Consider the following 18,967-nt stretch of genomic DNA (forward strand, 5'->3'; position numbering starts at 1 on the left):
CCACGATCCTATAAACAGGTTGGGGCTCCACCCCCAGGTCGCTCCTTCAGCCCTGCACCTGCCGCTCTTCCCCAGGAGGCTGGGTCAACCAGCATCTCCAGAAACCTCTGGCAGGGCTCCAGGACCTGCAGGTGGAGCACCTCTTCCAGACCTGGAGTTTCACGACAGAAGACGCAGCCAGGGGGAGGCAGATGAGTCCCAGGAGTGGTGGCAGGAAGCTGGTTCCCCTGAGGCTGAGGGCAGAGGCTGGGGTAGGGGTAGAGCTGAGGAAACCCCCAGCCCCACCAGAGCCAGGGCAGCCTCTAGAGGGGGGGAGGGCTGAGCACCTGAGACTAGGCAAGGGGCCAGCCCTCCTGGGCAGCTCTGTGCAGCAGGGATCCCTGTCCAGGGGATGAAAACAAGAGCAGTCATGGTGACAGGCCCAGGCTAGTGCGTCCTCCTCACCTGACCTGAGCAGGCTCCAGGGAGCGGCAGAGGGGTCTGGACATCCCCCATCACAAGCCCCCCACCTCCACGCGGCGGGCCCTAAGAATTTAGGGGATTTCCGTTAGACTTTGTAATAAAGGTAAGAGAGAGCAATCAGGAGACTCCTAGGTTATGAAAATTGTAGAAGAAACCTTGTGAAGCCACCTCACCATTTAAAGCATTCAGTGTGCACGAGAGCACTGAACACTCTCCTAAAATGACACGAATTCGGTCATTTTACCATCAATTCTGTATACAGTTGAACAGTGATGATTTGTTTTTCAAAGCAAATGAAACTGAGTTAATGTTAAATTACTACAAATGGATCTCGAATGTATTAGAGTTGGCCAAAACAGAAATCTAATGGTCTATGAACAAGTAAACATTATTTGGATGGAAATACCTGTCATTTGCATGAACCAGATATAAAATCTAATAAAAAAGTGAATGGAGTGGTTGAGCATGGTGGCTCATGTCCGTAATCCCGGCACTTTGGGAGGTCGAGGAGGGAGAATCGCTTGAGGAGGAAATGGAGACCAGCCTGGGCAACATGGTGAGACCCCCATCTCTACAAAAAATTTTTTCTAAATTAGTGGGGCATGGTGGCACGTGCCTATGGTCCCAGCTACTTAGGAGGCTGAGGTGGAAGAATTGTTTGAGCCCAGGAGTTCAAGGCTGCAGTGAGCTATAATTGCACCTTTGCACTCCAGCCTGGGTAACAGGGTGAGACGCTGTCTCTTTAAAAAAGAAAAAAAAAAAAAAAAGGAAGTAAGTGTAAGATGGAGAAAACTACAAAGGACAACTTATTTCAAGTGGGTCACAGACAGAGCGATACAGAAAGTCACCCAGCTGGTGACTGGAAAGGCTGGGATTGTACTCTCTATCCTGAAGCCCACCCACCAGAACTTCCCTGGTCCTTGGTGGCCTCCATTGTTTAGGCCTGTTCCAGAGGAATCCTGGGACCTTAGGAGTCTTGATTAACCTCCCTGCCCGTCATCTCCATACGCCCGCTGGGATCCACTGGGGGAGCCTAGGGAGGCAGAGCTGTAGCAAGACGTTCCATGAGGTGACCTCAGCCCCAGCACCCCACTCCAGTATGGGAGGGCCAGGCACCCCCTCCCCGCTAGAGGACAGCTGGGCATGCCCGGAGGAGGGCATGGTGCTCAGTTTCCCCACCTGTGCAATGATGGTGTGGTAGATGCTGGGCCTGGTGAAAACCACGAACTTCCTAATTCAGAGATTCTTAATTTGGGGCTAGGGTCCATGGATGGGAATTAGGATAGTTTTAACCAGCCCTGAAATTGTATAAAAATTATGTGATTATGTATGCATGTGTGAATGTTTCTAGAGAAGGGGTCTAGAACAGCACTGTCCAGTAGGAATGTTTGGGAGCTCTACAGATGTTGTATTAAACTTTCTAGTGGCCACACAAAAAGACGTAAAATGATACAGGTGAAATTAATATATATTTAGCCCAGTAATCTAAGGTATTATCAATTCAACATGTAATCAACATATAAAATTATTAAGGAGATATTTTACTTTTTTTCATACTAAGACTTCAAAATCCACTGTGTTTTATGCTTGCAGCACATCTTAGTTCAGCCCAGCCACATTTCCAGAGTCCAGCAGCTGCATGTGGCTACAGCCTACCTTACCAGAGAACTCAGGTCTACAACTTTAATCAGACTCTCAAAAAGAGTTTGAAATAGATGGGAAACCATTGCTCAACAGGTTGCACGTGGCTACCCCCACTTGAAGAGAGCCGCAGGGTTCTGCACGGATGAGAGGAAATATTTAGGATGCTCCCATCACAGTTTCCATGAATTATGTGCCAAGACTTAGGGTTTTGACACATGGTGGAGACCCAAGGTGGGAAGGCAGAAGCACCCGGAGCAGGGAAGCACAGTGGCTGGCCTTAGGCTGAAGTCCTAAAGATCTCCCCACTCCAACCCTCCAAGGGCTATGAATAGGGCGCTGTGAATAGGGATCAGAGCAAGAACGACAAAGGTCAGGACAAGAAGACAGAAGACAGGCAGAGGTGACCTGGAGGCAGTCAGCCTGGAACAGGGCTGGCAGGCACAGCGGGGCTGGGCTGAGGCCACATGCTGCTCTGCTCACCCAGGCCAGGGGGGTCCTCAAAGGAGGGCCACGCCTGGAGAGCCCATCAGAGCAGACCTGACCTAAGCAGCCACACTGGAGGAGGTCTTGGGCGCCATGCTTTCCACTCTCTCATCCCTCTCCCTTACAGGGTATCCTTCCCACCACTGTCTCTCTCAACGTTTGCTCTACACTCACAGTAAACAAACATCATTTTTTTCATGCGGCACTCAAGGCTCCTTTAATTTCCCCAGATTTTCTCTGGAAACCAGCCCTCCCCTACTCTCTTTCCCCTGGGTTTGGGTGCTGTTGACTCCACTTCCAGCTGCAAAAACACAACATGTGGTCCAAGGCTGGCCAGTCAGCTCCTGGAATCTTTCTGACCAAGGTATTTGGTTCATTGGACTCATGACTCCAGCTGGTGCAATCACAACAAATGCTGGTGCATGAAGTTCTGAGAAAGACACTTTGTCTTTCCTGCTGGGCAGAACTTGGGAGGATATGAAGCTGGGCCTGCTAAATGTATCCATATTGCCACCACGAGAGGAAAATTTGTCAGGAAAATGGAGCCAAGAATGATAAATACCTATATAACTAACACTTCCTATGTGTCAGGCAGAGGCAGTTTTATTGTGCAGGTAATGATGCCTAAGCTGGGTCTTCTCCTTGCACACACATGCCCTTCCAAGGCTCCAAAGGGAGCCCTAGCAGTAGGTTCTTGTGATCATACATTTTAGTAAAATTCACAGTAGTAAACGATTGTATCCACAATTGGTAAAGACTGCTGTCTTCCCATTCCTACACTTCCGTTAGCATTGGTGTGGCTATAGATATTTTTAGGATCTGGTTAAGGAGAGGTTGAGTTAGAGGTATGTTTTGTTTCAGTTTAGTGAGATATATTTATGGGATTGGCAGTCAGCTTCACATATAGTGAAGTCAGCTTCACATGTAGTCAGCTTCATGTATAGTGAAATTCACTGTGATGTGGGTGTGTCCTTTGGTGCCAGAAGAATTGGATAGAGGAAGAGAAACGAGGTCTGAAATATCCAGAGCCAGAAACCAATCTGAAAAATTCCTCCAATCCAACACATGACATTATATGTGGAAGACCTGGTTTTCCTTGACACCTGATCAAAACAGAAACTCTCTCTCTCGAAAAAGGTGTTTCCCATCATGTCTTGAATGCATGTTTTCCTTTATCTGAGGGTAATTTTAAGAAATATTAATAGAATATGTATCATGATTCCTATACTACAGCAGCTAGCACAACACCTACAACAGCTTATACACCAAAGAAGCTTGATAGAGGCTGCGGCAGATTCTGTTTTCCAATAATGGTTGCACCAATATCTCCTGTCCATGCTCTTCCAGCACCTTGCCACTCCCCATCAAAAAATAGAGGCCAACTCCCCTTCTCTTAACTCTGGTGGGCTTGTGATTGGTAACTTACAGGATGTGAGAAAAGTGACTGCTTGACTCCCCAGGTTAGATCATAAGGTGATGCAGCTCTCTTTTTTAATGGCTAGAACACTCCCCGTTAGAGCCCTGAGCCACCAGGTGAAACACCCAGCTCCCCTGAGGCGGCCATACTGTTGGGAAGCCCAGCCATACGGACAGGCCACCAGTGGGCGCTGGAGTCAGCAGCCCTAATTTCCTGCAGGCCCAGCGCAGGCTCCAGACCCATGGACGAATGAGCCTTCCCATGATTTTAGCCCCAGCCGCTGGGTCACCCCTAGCCAGGGCGCTTTCTGAATTTCTGACACACGAAATATCTGTGAGCCTGACAGAGTGGTTGCTGTGTTATGCCATTACATTTTGGGTGATTTATTACATAGCCATAGTAAGTAAAGCAGAGGTTTTCCTAAATTGGCAATGATCCTGAAGTTTTATGTAACATTACCACTAAAGAATTATGAAGCTGAAAGAAACAATAATGAACTACTATTAACTATCAGTAATTTTCTAAACATTCCAAACCACCAGACTAGAGGAAAGATTGCTACCTATTTGCACCAAAGAAAATGATATTACAAAATTGATATTGTTATATAGCAAGGAAGAAATGAAAAAAAAAAAAAAAAACCTCACAAAATGGGTGTTGAACAAAAAGGCAATCAAGGTGTATTCAGGCAAGTAGTGGAGGGAGAAGCCTGGAGGTGTGCCTGGCAGCTGATTCACACAAATATCATGGTGTTTTGTTGTTGTTGTTGTTGTTGTTGTTTGAGATGGAGTCTCGCTCTATGGTCCAGGCTGGAGTGCAGTGGCATGATCTCAACTCACTGCAACCTCCACCTCCCCAGTTCGAGTGATTATGGTGTCTCAGCCACCCCAGCAGCTAGGATTACAGGTGTGCACCACCACGCCTGGCTAATTTTTCTGTTTTTAGTAGAGACAGCGTTTCACCATGTTGGCCAGGCTGGTCAAGAACTCCTGGTCTCAAGTGATCTGCCCGCTTCAGCCTCCCAAAGTGCTGGGATTACAGGCGTGAGCCACTGCACGCGGCCCATATCATGGTATTTTTAAAAATTTTGTGATATTTTAGAATTTATCGACCTTTTAAAATTTGAATTTTTGTGTGATTTATTTTTATCATTTGCAAAGAATATTAACTTTTGTACCTAACTTTGTGTCAACTTGTATAACCTTCAGGCTCCGTAATACACACCCTTGTGTCACACTGTTCAAAGCACTCTATACAGAGAACATTGTTATTTTATCTGCAATTGGTGAAGCTGGCTGTCTTCCTGTTTCTGCCTCTCTACCGACATTGGTGTGGCTATGGATGTTTTTAGGATCTGGCTAAGGAGATTCCCCAAGCCCTGTCAGATGGGGAACTTTTATTATCCTCATTCTACAAATGAGAAAACGGAGGCAGGAGTTGGTTGATGAACTGCCCCCAGGTCACCCTGGGAGTAGAGCCCAGAGGCCACAGCACAGTCTCCCTCCAGAGGAAGTGCAGGCAAAAGGGAGCATAGAGTTCCTGGATCAAGCCTTGCCTGAAGGAGTAGATCTAGTCCTGGGCGTTTCCCTTGGGTCTCAGCACCTCCCCACCTACCCCAGGAAAGAAGGGTTTGGCCACCCCCTTCCCTTTATCCTTGCTTAGAACAGCACTCGATGACAATGTCACAGAGAAGAGGAGGCAGCTGACTGAAAGGGGTGTAGGAAGCATCAGGGCCGATCATCTGTTGAGTTTCCATTCCAGGCAAAAGCCCTGGAGCAGGTGGTTGGTCAGATGGCAAGATACGTAGCGTGAGGCAGGCATGACACATGCTTCAGTGTTCGGCGCTGAGTACCATGGGAAGGCACAAGTGGGCCTGTACTCTTGCCTCATGAGGAAGTGGTTATTTACTCTGCTGACATGAGACAAAGGACCATTTCCTGTCCAGGAGTGCTCAGGACCAACCAGGAAAGGGATACCTCACCCCTGTCCGCATTCTAGGGCTACTGGAAAGGATAAGCCTTGCTGTAAGCAAGGGACAGGGCACCACCAAGCCAAGCCATCCATTCATCCCACAAATCATTATTGAGTATCTACCATGTCCCAGACAGACAGCTGTGAGAGTAAAAACAGGCCTGATCCCCACCTCCGGTGTACAACCCACCTTCCACTCCATGTCTCTCAGCCAACGGGGTAAGTACAATGTTCCAGAACCTGGGACATTACACCTCAGGCCCTGGAGTGCTGGGGCAGATATGCAACCCAGAACAGAGCCTCTGGAATTCCATGTAAAGAGCCATGGAAGAACTGTAAACAAATATTAGTCAGCTAATTAACTTAGTTTGGAGGCAGTGGTAGCAGGCCCTTGAGCTTTGGGATAAGAAATAGAACCATGTTTCGTTTTGTTTTTTCTCTGAAATTTTTGTTTGTTTTAATACAATTGAACATTTCATCCCTCCCACAGTAATCAAAGCAAACATTTTATCATTATTTTTACCATATTATTCTTGGTATATCAAACTAAATTCCAGGAATGTAGGAAAGTCTGACTTGGAAATACTATATAGAAAAAGGTTGAATTAACTAACACATTACATTTTTTAGTCTTTCCTTGTAAGTATACATTGACATCTACTTATCTGACAGCAGCACTGCTGGTTTTGAGTGAGTTTGGTTTGGTTTGCTTTCCTTACAGAGGGAATACAGTGTGGCAGTATTATCTTCGGAACAAATTTAAAAAGTAGTAACAAATAACAGAAGAAATACTTCTACACATGTATTTTCCATGGACAATAAATAGATAAGGATATAATTATGAAAAAAATATGCCTCAACTATGCTTTTTAAAATTTCTCTAGGTTTCCTGGTTTTTCTTATTAAAATAGAATGCACTATCAGTACTATCTGTGCTGGGAAAACAAACCCTGAGGTTTGAGTTTCCTCCCTCAGCCCATAGAGTGATATCAAGAGTAAACCTGGATTGAGGTCACCCCGTTTGAGCCAACAGAGAATTCTGTAGTATATCTGGTTATTTTACTAATGTGTACATATTCTAGGTTATAATCAAGATACTCATCAAGTATTTTCTATGAAAGTTTTATATCCCCAACAGATTCTTTGATGATTTGTCATGCTACCATAGGAAATTTGAAGAAATAACACATTGTGTAACAGAAATAGACACACAATATAGAGGACAGAAAAGATATAGCTTGAGCCTGGGTTTTTCCTTTAGAATAATTCCTTCTGTAAATCAGACTTTATTTTTACATATAGATTCATCCTATAACTGGTCTTGAATCATAAAGTTAATGACATAGTTGGAAAAATCTAGGCCACACATTTTTGTGGTCTTTTGTCACCCTAGACCACACACAAAAAAACATTCTCCAAGTGGATGCTCTGGTTAGATTACGATGCTCTTAAATAACAATTGACTGAAGTTGAGAATGTAAAGTACACAACTATTTGCAGCAGCAATAGTCTTTCAAAAATGACTAAAACAAACTTTTAAATACAAGGCATATAAAACAGACTATTAAAGAGAGTTTTCCAAACTATATCTAGAAATCCAGGAAAATACATGTTGCCTCATAATAAAGTTAAATCAATATTATTTCTGAATTCTATAAACACTATCAGAGGTTATCGTTTTATTTGAGAACAATGTTTTAAGATCTCCTGAGGTACCTGCTCTGACCTCTCCCAGAACCCCTCTGCCTCTCCTCACCAGGCCTTCTCCACCTCGAGGGCATCTCCCTGCTCCCCACTCTGCCCTGTTGGCCTTTTCCTCTGATTTCTGTTTTTCGCAAAGCTTCCAAGCAATGGAAATGTGTATGTGTGTTTTAAATGTACTGTATTTGTCACTTTCATATTCTAGTTCATAATATTTTTTAAAAAATAGATTGAGACTTTTATACATTTTCAAAACATAAACCGAAACAAAACTGGTTTAGGTATGAATAGGGCCCTCTAAAAGATTATTTCTGTAGGCTGGTTGATCTGAATAGAAGACACATCTTTCTCGAAACTCCAGTAGTGACCCCCTGCTGACCGCAGATTTGGTAAGAGAATCCCCAGTCCAGATTCTATGTTCAGAGTTTCATCCTAACACTCTATTGCCAGGAGTTCTATGAAATTTTGCCATCCCCTCCCCACATAGCACTGACTCATCTGAAAGGCAATAGGTTTCCTGTAAACACCCAGCTCACCAACAGCTGCCAAGGTGGATGACTGCGAGGTAACGACCAGCCTGCCCTGGGTTCAGGAGGGAGTGGGGTACACGTTTCCCACCTGCAAGGCCAAGGGCCCCAGCCACCCTGCTCTCCTCCTGCCCCTGAGGAAGCAGCACCTGAGCCCCCCGCCAGTGCAGAGGAGACTTCCCTTCTGTGCGCCACCGTGGGTGGCCCAGGGGGACTTGAGGTGAAGCCCAGAGCTGAGGGCCAAGCCCAGCCCTCCCCATCACACTCCCTCAGCACCAGCCACAGTTGATGACTTCCCTCACGTGACAGGATTTGAAGTGCATATGTGGATGTGCTTTTAATGTTTTGCCCCTTCCTCCTATTCATTTCTCCCCTTCCTCCTACTCATTTCTCCCATCTTCGGCCAGTGGCACCGACTGTTAAAGCTGGAGATGAGAGAAAGAAAGGGGCGCTCCTGGCTGGGCGCAGTGGCTCACACCTGTAATTCCAGCACTTTGGGAGGCTGAGGCTGGCGGATCAACTGAGGTCAGGAGTTCGAGACCAACCTGGCCAGCATGGCAAAACCCCGTCTCTACTAAAAATACAAAACAATTAGCCAGGTATGGTGGTGCACACCTGTAATCCCAGCTACACCGGAGGCTGAGGCAGGAGAATCACTTGAGCCATAGAGGTGGAGGTTGCAGTGAGCTAAGATTGCACTATTACACTCCAACTAGGGCAATAGAGCAAAACTCTGTCTCAAAAAAAAAGAAAAAGAAAAAGAAAAAGAAAAAAAGGTGGGGGGGGGGCTCCTTCTGCCTCAAGTCTCAGAGCCAATGTTCCAGAAACAAGGCTCGAAGGCTGACCACTGTGAGGAAAATAAAGACTTTTCTAAATTCCCAAAGTTTCCTTTTACAGACCATAAGCATGGCTTTGAAATGTGGGTCCTGTGAAGAGAGAGTCTTGGAGAAAGTGCCCACCCAGCATACGATGAAAGGAGAAAGCCCCCCTACTTCCAGGAGGGGAGCAGGGAGAAGGACTCACATGTCCTCCCGGCCCAGCCCAAGCCCTCGGGGGTATTCCGCATGAACGAATCACGTGGGTGAAATCCCTTAACTGTGGGCTTGGCCCTGTCTCCACAGGCACATCCTGGGAAAAGTCACGTCCCGGGACAGGAGCACTGTGTCCCTCACAGTGATGCCTGTCGACCGTGGGTGTGGGAAATGATTGGGGAAGGGCCCAGGCAGGATGGGGGGCCTGTGGTGGTGCTCTCTCATCTTCCTAGGCCCCTAGTGCCCTTCTGGATCCTGATGGAAAGATCCAGAAGTCTTCCTGAACTCCCACTGGGGGTGTGGAGGTAGCTCAGCTGAGAGCAAGAGGCCTGCCTGGAGCTGCCGTGGATAGGATGAGGTGAGGCAGAAGCTGGGGGTGGTCAGCCTGAGCCAGGGCCTGCCCCGACCTGGCCAGCATGGAACACAACAGTGGTCCCATCAGCTGTGGCTTTGGCTGTGCATACAAGCAGGAACGCAAAGGCCCGGCCAGGGACACCTCAGAAGACCCCACATAGATCCTAGACTATAACCCTCCCAAGACCACTGAGGGTCCCGCATGCTTAGCTGCCATCTCGGCTACAAGGATGGGGTAGAGAGAGCTCCAAAATGAGCATTTCCTAAAAGAAGCTCAGTTTATCCAAAAGTGAACCTGAATTTCTTATGTTAAGTGGGAAACTGTAATTCCTCCCAGCCTATTTGCAACCTCCTCCTTACACAACTGTCCAGAGATTTGGGGACTAGGAAATAAGATGTCACAAGTTACGAAGCAGAAAAGGAATCTAAAGGGGATATCTGGAAAGAGACTCGCAGAAGAGGCATTTCTTAAGTTGAGCCTTTAGAAGATGGGTTGGTGCTTACAGATTATTGCAACACCAATTTACAGCATTCTGTGCTGTTTAAAAGTGGAGTACCATTATTAGACATAAGCTCTACTTCAGAGGTCATACAGCAGCTGCATTCAGCCTTTTTGGCTGTCTGTAACCCCTCCCCATATCCCCGTCTACCCTCTTCTCAGAGCCTCTCACCACACTCCATCCTAAGCCCTCTTCCTCATTCAACTACTGCAAACCGCCATCTCTTCCATATCATACTGCCAGCCCTTCTCAAAAAAGCTTGAGTTGGGCCAGGCACGGTGGCTCATGCCTGTAATCCCAGCACTTTGGGAGACCAAGGCAGGCAGATCACCTGAGGTCAGGAGTTCAAGACCAGCCTGGCCAACATGGTGAAACCCCATCTCTACTAAAAATACAAAAATTAGCTGGGCGTGGTGGTGCACACCTGTAGTCCCAGCTACTCGAGAGGCTGAGGCACGAGACTCGCTTGAACATGGGAGGCGGAGGTTGTAGTGAGCCGAGATTGTGCCACTGCACTCCAGCCTGGGTGACAGAGTGAGACTCTGTCTCAAAAACAAAAAACAAAAGCTTGAGTAGAGGAGGTCTCCAAAGCAGATGCTCCACCAGGCATGCGGGGGGATTAGGCACCCACCACAGCCCCTTCACCAGGGCACAGCAGCAGCCCAGAAGCAGAAGTCCTGGGAGTTCCATTCCTAGAAGCCTCGAAGAGCAGGAAGGAAATCAGCCCCTTTCATCAAGGGCTGCCCCTCTGAGGACACCCAGGGAGGATGGCACCAAGATCAGAGGTGTCAGAGCCAGGAGGACAGAGGAACAAGGCCCTAGAATCCTTTCGGCATTTAAAATATGGAATCAGAATCATCTTGAAGGCAGTATGAGTGACTCTGTAATTCTATGTAAGCTGAAAATACTTGCTGAATACAGCTCTCCCCTGTACAGACAGGCAGGCCCTGCAATAAAATGTGAAGCCAAACTAAGGCGCATTCTGTTTCTAAAACCTCTCAAAGTTTTCCTTAATCTTTATACTTCTTTAATCTTTAAGAAAAGAAAGAAAATTATAATCAACAAGGCAAAACTCCTACTGCAAAAATAATGTATACTTTAGTTAAATAATTTCTGGGCGGGGCGCAGTGACTCACACCTGTAATCCCAGCACCTTGGGAGGCCAAGGTGGGTGGATCACTTGAGGTAAGGAATTTGAGACAAGCCTAGCCCATATAGCGAAACCCCGTCTCTACCAAATATACAAAAATTACCTGGGCCCGGTGGTGCATGCCTGTAATCCCAGATACTTGTGAGGCTGGGGCAGGAGAATTGCTTGAGCCCGGGAGGCAGAGACTGCAGAGAGCTGAGATCATACCACTGCACTCCAGCCTGGGCAACAAGAGTGAAACTCTGTCTCAAGAAAGAGAGTATCTGGACTATAAACGTGGCAGTATTGAAATCCGCAAAGATCATTCTGAATAGAATAGGCCGTCTGTATACAATGAAATCAAAGACCAAGACAACCGGTAAATGCTTTCTTTGATCTTAAAACATCGCAGGCTGGATGCAGTGGCTCATGACTGTAATCCCAGCACTTTGAGGGGCTGAGGTGGGAGGATTGCTTGAGCCCAGGAGTTTGAGACCAGCCTGAGCAACAGTGAGAACTAGTCTCCACAAAAATTTTTTAAAATTAGCCAGGCATGGGAGTGCTCGCCTGTGGTCCCAGCTACTCAGGAAGCTGAAGTGGCAGGATCACTTGAGCCCAGAAGGTCGAGGCTGCAGTGAGCCGAGATAGCACCACTACACTCCAGTGTGGGTGACAGAGCAAGAAAAAAAAAATGCAACTTCTACAAAAAGATATGAAGTAAATTTTATTAAGAAGATGTCGGCCGGGCGCGGTGGCTCAAGCCTGTAATCCCAGCACTTTGGGAGGCCAAGACGGGCGGATCACGAGGTCAGGAGATCGAGACCATCCTGGCTAACACGGTGAAACCCCGTCTCTACTAAAAAATACAAAAAACTAGCCAGGCGAGGTGGCGGGCGCTTGTAGTCCCAGCTACTCGGGAGGCTGAGGCAGAAGAATGGCGTAAACCCGGGAAGGCGGAGCTTGCAGTGAGCTGAGATCCGGCCACTGCACTCCAGCCCGGGCGACAGAGCCAGACTCTGTCTCAAAAAAAAAAAAAAGAAGATGTCCTCAGTTTTCAAATAAGGGGTGGCCTTATTTGAAGATGAAGGACTGAGAGAAAAGCTAGAAGTTTGAAAGTCTGAAGTTAGTTTCAAGTTAGCTGTTTACCATTCCCATGGCTCATATAGATTCAGAAGAGCTTTTCTAGCAGGTAGAATTATTGGCTCTTAACTCCAAGGTAACAGCTTTGACACACTCAGTTTCTTCAACAGCATACTTTTCAAAAATCTCACGTGTTACTCTCATTCTGACCCACCAGTGTCATGCCTGTCACCCTGGCCGTGCTGAGCTTCCCGCAGTGGGGTTGCTGTGTGGCTTCTGCTGCTGTTCCCACTGGTCTTTAAAAAGGGGGGTTGGGGCCGGGCCTGGAGGCTCATGCCTGTAATCCCAGCACTTTGGGAGGCTGAGGTGGGCAGATCACCTGAGGTCAGGAGTTTAAGACCAGCCTGGCCAATATGGTGAAACTCTGTCTCTACTAAAAATACAAAAAATTAACCAGATGTGGTGGTGGGCACCTATAATCCCAGTTACTTGGGAGACTGAGGCAGGAGAATTGCTTGAACCTGGGAGGCGGAGGTTGCAGTGAGCCAAGATCGTGCCATTGCACTCCAGTCTGGGCAACAAGAGTGAAACTCTGTCTGAAAAATAAATAAATAAATAACATTTAAAAAGGCCAGAGGGTGTCAGGAAGACACCACTGGCTGAGAATGAGTCTTTTCTTCACAGCCTAAAATCTACTGACCCTAAAGAAACTCACAATATTTGATGGATCCAAGGGGCTTGGAGGAATGAGAATCAGAGGGACAGAGAAACAGACTTGCCCAGATCAAAAGATGCATCGTGAAAGAGCCAAGAATTCAGATCAGACTTACATACCCTGCCATGCACACTTTCTCACAGACACTGTTTAGCTACCAGGAACAAAGAATGTATTTGCATGGGGTGGCAGTTATGTACCTGGCCCAAGTTCAAAGAGCTGACTGTGGATAATTATCAAGGAAACTGTGCACACCCACCAGCTGGAGCCGTGCCGGGATGGGTTTGTCCCTTCACAGCCATCAGGAAGCTGATAAAGGAGACGCTGAGTTGTGAAGAGGGACAGGGGAGGCCACAGAGTCAAGAGGTGGAGAAGAAAGGATGGTGAATCAGAAAGCAAGACTAGCAACTCAAAACAAAATACCTGTACAGACATAATGTATCCTGAAAGAAGCCGGGCACAGAAGAGTGCATAGTGTGTGATTCCGTGGATACCAAGCTCTAGAACGAACACAATTAATCAATGGTGATGAAACTTAAAACTGTGGTTACCTCTGGTTGAGTGGTATTTTCTGGAAAGAGTCACAAGGGAATCTTCACACATGATGAAAATGTTCTGTATCTTGATCAAGGTGGTGGTCACAGGGGTAGAGATATATAAGCATTGATCCAGCTGCACACCTATGGTCTTGTGCTTTTCTGTCTATGTTATACTCAGTAACATTTTTAAAAAAAACAAAAACATTAAGAGTCTGCAGCTGGGGATGGAAGCAAAGAGCTATAAGCAAACTGATTGGTGGTTCAACTTCTAGAAGAGCTTAGTTACCATGAAAGGTAAAGGTGCAGATTAACCTGAAAATAGGATTAGTTGGAAGTTGGCAGAAGCATAATAGTCCCACAAACCACCTGTCCAGCCTCAGCAGAAGATTAAAGGTTTGCTCTTTAGGGAGGAGCAGGCAGAAGACATGGGAGTCCACGTACTGGAATGGGAGTCATTGCCTTCAGACCTCTTTCTCCACTCAGCCCTGAGAATGCTGGCATCCAGTCTTACACCTCCCCTGCTGCCACCACCACCAGTATAACCAGGCAAGAGAACAGAAGATCCCTTTCCAGGGAAACACACCAACACAAAAGGAAAAACAAAAACAAACAAAAAACTACCAATACTAACAGGTGATTGTTGTACTCCAGAGTTCCAGGTCCCTGCCTAATCAACCTACGTGGAAGTTCCTATTCAGCCAGGTCAGGCCACGTGCCCAGAGCTTCCAGCGATCACTTTAGTGCCTCACTCTTAAATGTGACCAGACAACCTGGGATCACCAAACATTTGAAGAAATCCTCTAACATGATTAAAGATTAAAACTACAAACCAAATAAAGAGACACAGAAACAGAGACAATGCTGGAAATATGAGAAAACTTTTTACAAAGCTGTAAGTAATGTTGTTAAAATAAAAACTTCAGCCAAATTAAATGTAAAGGAGTTTAATTGAGCAATGAACAATTCGCAAATTGGGCAGCCCTCAGAATCACAGCAGACTTAGAGAGACTCCAATGCAACCATGTAGTAGAAGAAGATTTATAGACAAAAATGGGAAGTGATGTACAGAAATCAGAAGTGAGGTACAGAAATAGCTGAATTGGTTACAGCTCAGCATTTGCCATATTTGAACACAGTTTAAACACTCGACAGTATATGAGTGGTTGGCCAAGACCCAGCCACTGTTAAGGCACACAGTCCCAAGGTAGGTTCAGTCTTGTCTACCTATTAGTTAGGTTGCAGTTCGTCCACAAGGACTCAAATATAGAAGTACAGAATCCTTCTCAAGCCATATTTAGTTTGCTCCAACAATGTCTTTACATGAAAAGACACAAAAAAGATGATGAAGATAAAAGATGATGGATCTTTGCAATGAAAAGGGTGGGGATGCCATGAAATGGAATGTTCAGAGTATAAAGAACCCTCGTATGTTAAAAATATGATGGCAGAAATAAGTACAATTAATGGAAGAATTAGATAATAGAGTTGAGAAAATCTCCCTAGAAAAGCAAATCAAAAATTCAAAGAAATGGGTCAGGCCCAGTGGCTTATATCCATAATCCCAGCTCAGCTCTTTGGGAGGCTGAGGCAGGCAGATTGTTCGAGCCCAGGAGTTCTAGACCAGCCCAGACAACATGGTGAAACCCCGTCTCTACAAAAAAATACAAAAATTGGCTGGGCATGGAGGCACATGCCTGTAGTCCCAGGTACTTGGAAGGCTGAGGTGGGTGGACTGCTTGAGCCCTGGAAGCAGAGGTTGCCGTGAGCCGTGATGGCGCCACTGCACTTCAGCCTGGGTGACAGAGTGAGACCTTGCCTCAAAAAAAAAAAAAAAAAAAAAAAAAGAAAAGAAAAGAAAAAAAAAGAAAAAAAAAACCAAAGAAATGAAAATAGGAGATAAGATAAGACTATGTATTTAAAAGAGCATGCTAGGAAGCCTAATTTATTCTTTCTTCCCCGCTCCTCTGCCTTCTCCCTCTTTCCTCCCCAATCTTCTTCTCGTCCTCCCCCTTTTTCTTCTCTTCCTCCCCCTCCTCCTCCTCCATTTTTTTCTTCTTCTCCTCTTTAGAGATGTGGTCTCACTCTGTTGCTCAGCTGGAGTGGAGTAATATCTTCTTCTTGGGAGTTCCAGGAGTGGATAAAAGAAATAATTAAAGAAAATTATCAAAGAAATAATACAAGAAAAGATTGCAGGACCAGAAGAGTCTCTAGATAAAAGGGGTCGCTGAGTACACAGAACACCCAGCAAACAAGTAAAAAAACCAAACAAAACCCTCACCAAAGGATATTTATTAAATTTTAGAAAACTGGAAATAAAAAGGTCACACACCAAGGACTAAAAATCATAATGGGATTGAACTTATTAACAGCAACACTGGAGGTTAGGAGGCAATGGAGGAATGTCTTGAAATGTTTTATGGAAAATTATTTACAACTTAGAAGTTTTTTTCCCCAATCAAACTGCTAGTCAAAAGTGAGAGTAGCATATAGGCATATACAGAAATGCAAGGACTCAAATTTTTTTAGCCTTTCCCATAGGCTACCAAAACATGCTTTCTAGATATTAAAGTGCCATGCATCACATGGGAACCTGTTACCATGCAAATTCTGGTTCAGCGGGTCTGGAGTGGGGCCTGAGCACTTCTGACAAGCTCAAGTGATGCCAGTGCTGCTGATCTGTATCCCACACAGTGAGAGTGAGGTGCTAGAGGACACGTCTCACCAAAATGAAAGAATAAACCAACAAAAAGGAAGAAGTAGGACCCAAGAAATTAAGGATCCAACATAAAAGCAAGTTAATATCCAAAATGATGCTGAAGGGAGATCCCAGGGCATTACCTAAAGGGAAACCAGTCCAGACTAGGACCTATAAGGAGATATTAAAGGAGGAGGAAGTTGAAGAGGAGAAAATAATGAAACTGATGATTACCTTATATATCGAGAGGAGATTTATACTTCTGTTGGAGAGTTAAAAGACAAATTACTGATAGTAACACAGAAATCTAAGCTAATCAGGAAGTAAGGTAATTATTAACTCCAGGGAAAACCAGAAGAATGAAAGTAACCATATCATGCTACATAATCACAATTAAAAAATGAATATTGACTGAAAAATTATAACATAACAATATTGAGGCGCTGAGAGAGGTTAGAGCAACAAAAAATTAAGCTGTCATCTTCCATAATAGGAAGTCAATAAAAATCAAGAAATAATAGTATAAGCATGTTATTTAGAAATCTGAAGATAGGTCTGGGCACCATGGCTCGCGCCTGTAATCCCAGCACTTTGGGAGGCCAAGGTGGGTGAATCGCGAGGTCAGGAGTTCAAGACAAGCCTGGTCAACAAGGTAAAACCCCATCTCTACTAAAAATACAAAAATTAGCTGGGCGTGGAGGCGCATGCCTGTAATTCCAGCTACTCAGAAGGCTGAGGCAGGAGAATCATTTGAACCCAGGAAGCGGAGGTTGCAGTGAGTCAAGATCGCACCACTGCACTCCAACCTGGGAGACAGAGCGAGACTGTGTTTCAGGAAAGAAAGAAAAAAAAAGAAAGAAAGAAATCTGGAAATCTGGAGATAAATACCAAAAGACACAACTAAAAGAGTCCTCAGCAGTTGCTGCTGGGTGAATAGGAGCAGGGGAGGAAGCTTATGTTTCTTCATCATAAGATTTGTAAAGTTGTTTGTCTTTCTAAAAAAATAATTACTTGGGCCGGGCATGGTGGCTCATGCCTGTAATCCCAGCACTTTGGGAGGCCAAGGTGGGTAGATCACCTGAGGTCAGGAGTTCGAGACCAGCCTGACCAACATGCAGAAACCTCGTCTCTACTAAAAATACAAAAATTAGCCGGGTGTGGTGGTGCATGCCTGTAATCCCAGCTACTTGGGAGGCTGGGGCAGGAGAATCGCTTGAACCCAGGAGGCGGAGGTTGCAGTGAGCTGAGATCACGTCATTGCACTCCAGCCTGGGCAACAAGAGCGAAACTTCGTCTAAAAAAATAAATAAAATAAAAATTACTTGATCAAAATAAACATTTCAAATTAAATGAAAATTATTTGAAAATGTGGATGTTGGCCGGGCGCGGTGGCTCAAGCCTGTAATCCCAGCACTTTGGGAGGCCGAGACCGGCGGATCACAAGGTCAGGAGATCGAGACCATCCTGGCTAACACAGTGAAACCCCGTCTCTACTAAAAAATACAAAAAACTAGCCGGGCGAGGCGGCGGGCGCCTGTAGTCCCAGCTACTGGGGAGGCTGAGGCAGGAGAATGGCGTGAACCCGGGAGGCGGAGCTTGCAGTGAGCTGAGATCCGGCCACTGCACTCCAGCCTGGGCGACAGACCGAGACTCCGTCTCAAAAAAAAAAAAAAGAAAATGTGGATGTTTTGTCATTAATAATAACTGACTTAAACACATATCACAACTAGTTGCCACTGGACTGCAAACCACAGCTCAGAGGCAGTTTTTTCCCTTTAGATGCTCAATTCTAGGCGAGGCCATATGGGCAGGAAACACACGGAGTACAGCAACAGTAAGTTCAAGAGATGGTTATGAAACTTCCTGACATTCATCAGGTTTCTAGATGAGACAAGATCATGCTGTATCTACTTTTTTCAAAAGAAGAACTTCTCCCTCGCAGGTATATCCAGCCAGTTAGCCCATAGACTAGTCAGTATTTTTTCGGTTGCAAGTACCAGAAACCAAACTTGAAATGGCTTAAGTAGAAAAGCAATTCATGGAGTCCCATAAAGTCCATGGGAAGCCCTGGGAAAAACCTAGGTTCAAATCCTACCTTCAGTATTTACCACTGTGTGACTTAATTGCCTGTAAAATGAATATGATAAAAGCATCATTGTGGATATGAAATGAGTTAACACTTACTTAGCGCCTGGTACAGAGTATATTAGTTCTCCCACTGCTATAAAGAAATACCTGAGACTGGGTAATTTATAAAGAAAAGAAATTTAATTGGCTCAAGATTCCACAGGCTGTACAAGAAGCATGGCTGGGAAGGCAAACTTACAATAGTGGCAGAAGGCAAAGAGGAAGCAGGCACATCTTCACATGGCCAGACCAGGAGAAAGAGAGAGAAGGGAGACGTGCTACACATTTTTGAATAACCAGATCTCCTGAGAACTCATTTACTATCATGAGAACAACAAGGAGGAAATCTGCCCCCGTGATCCAATCAACTTTCACCAGGCCCTTCTTCCAACATTGGGATTACAACTGGACATGAGATTTGAGTGAGGACACAAATCCAGACCATATCACACAGCTAACACTGAACAGATATTATAACATTATTATTATAAGCTATTATTCGGGAATCACAGCAAATCTGGAGAATAAATTAAAAAGTTCATCCTGGACATATTGTAGAGTAACTGCAGAAAACCAAAGATAAAGAAAAAAA

Source organism: Macaca fascicularis, chromosome 7, assembly GCF_037993035.2.
Source record: "Macaca fascicularis isolate 582-1 chromosome 7, T2T-MFA8v1.1".
Lineage (NCBI taxonomy): Eukaryota > Metazoa > Chordata > Mammalia > Primates > Cercopithecidae > Macaca > Macaca fascicularis.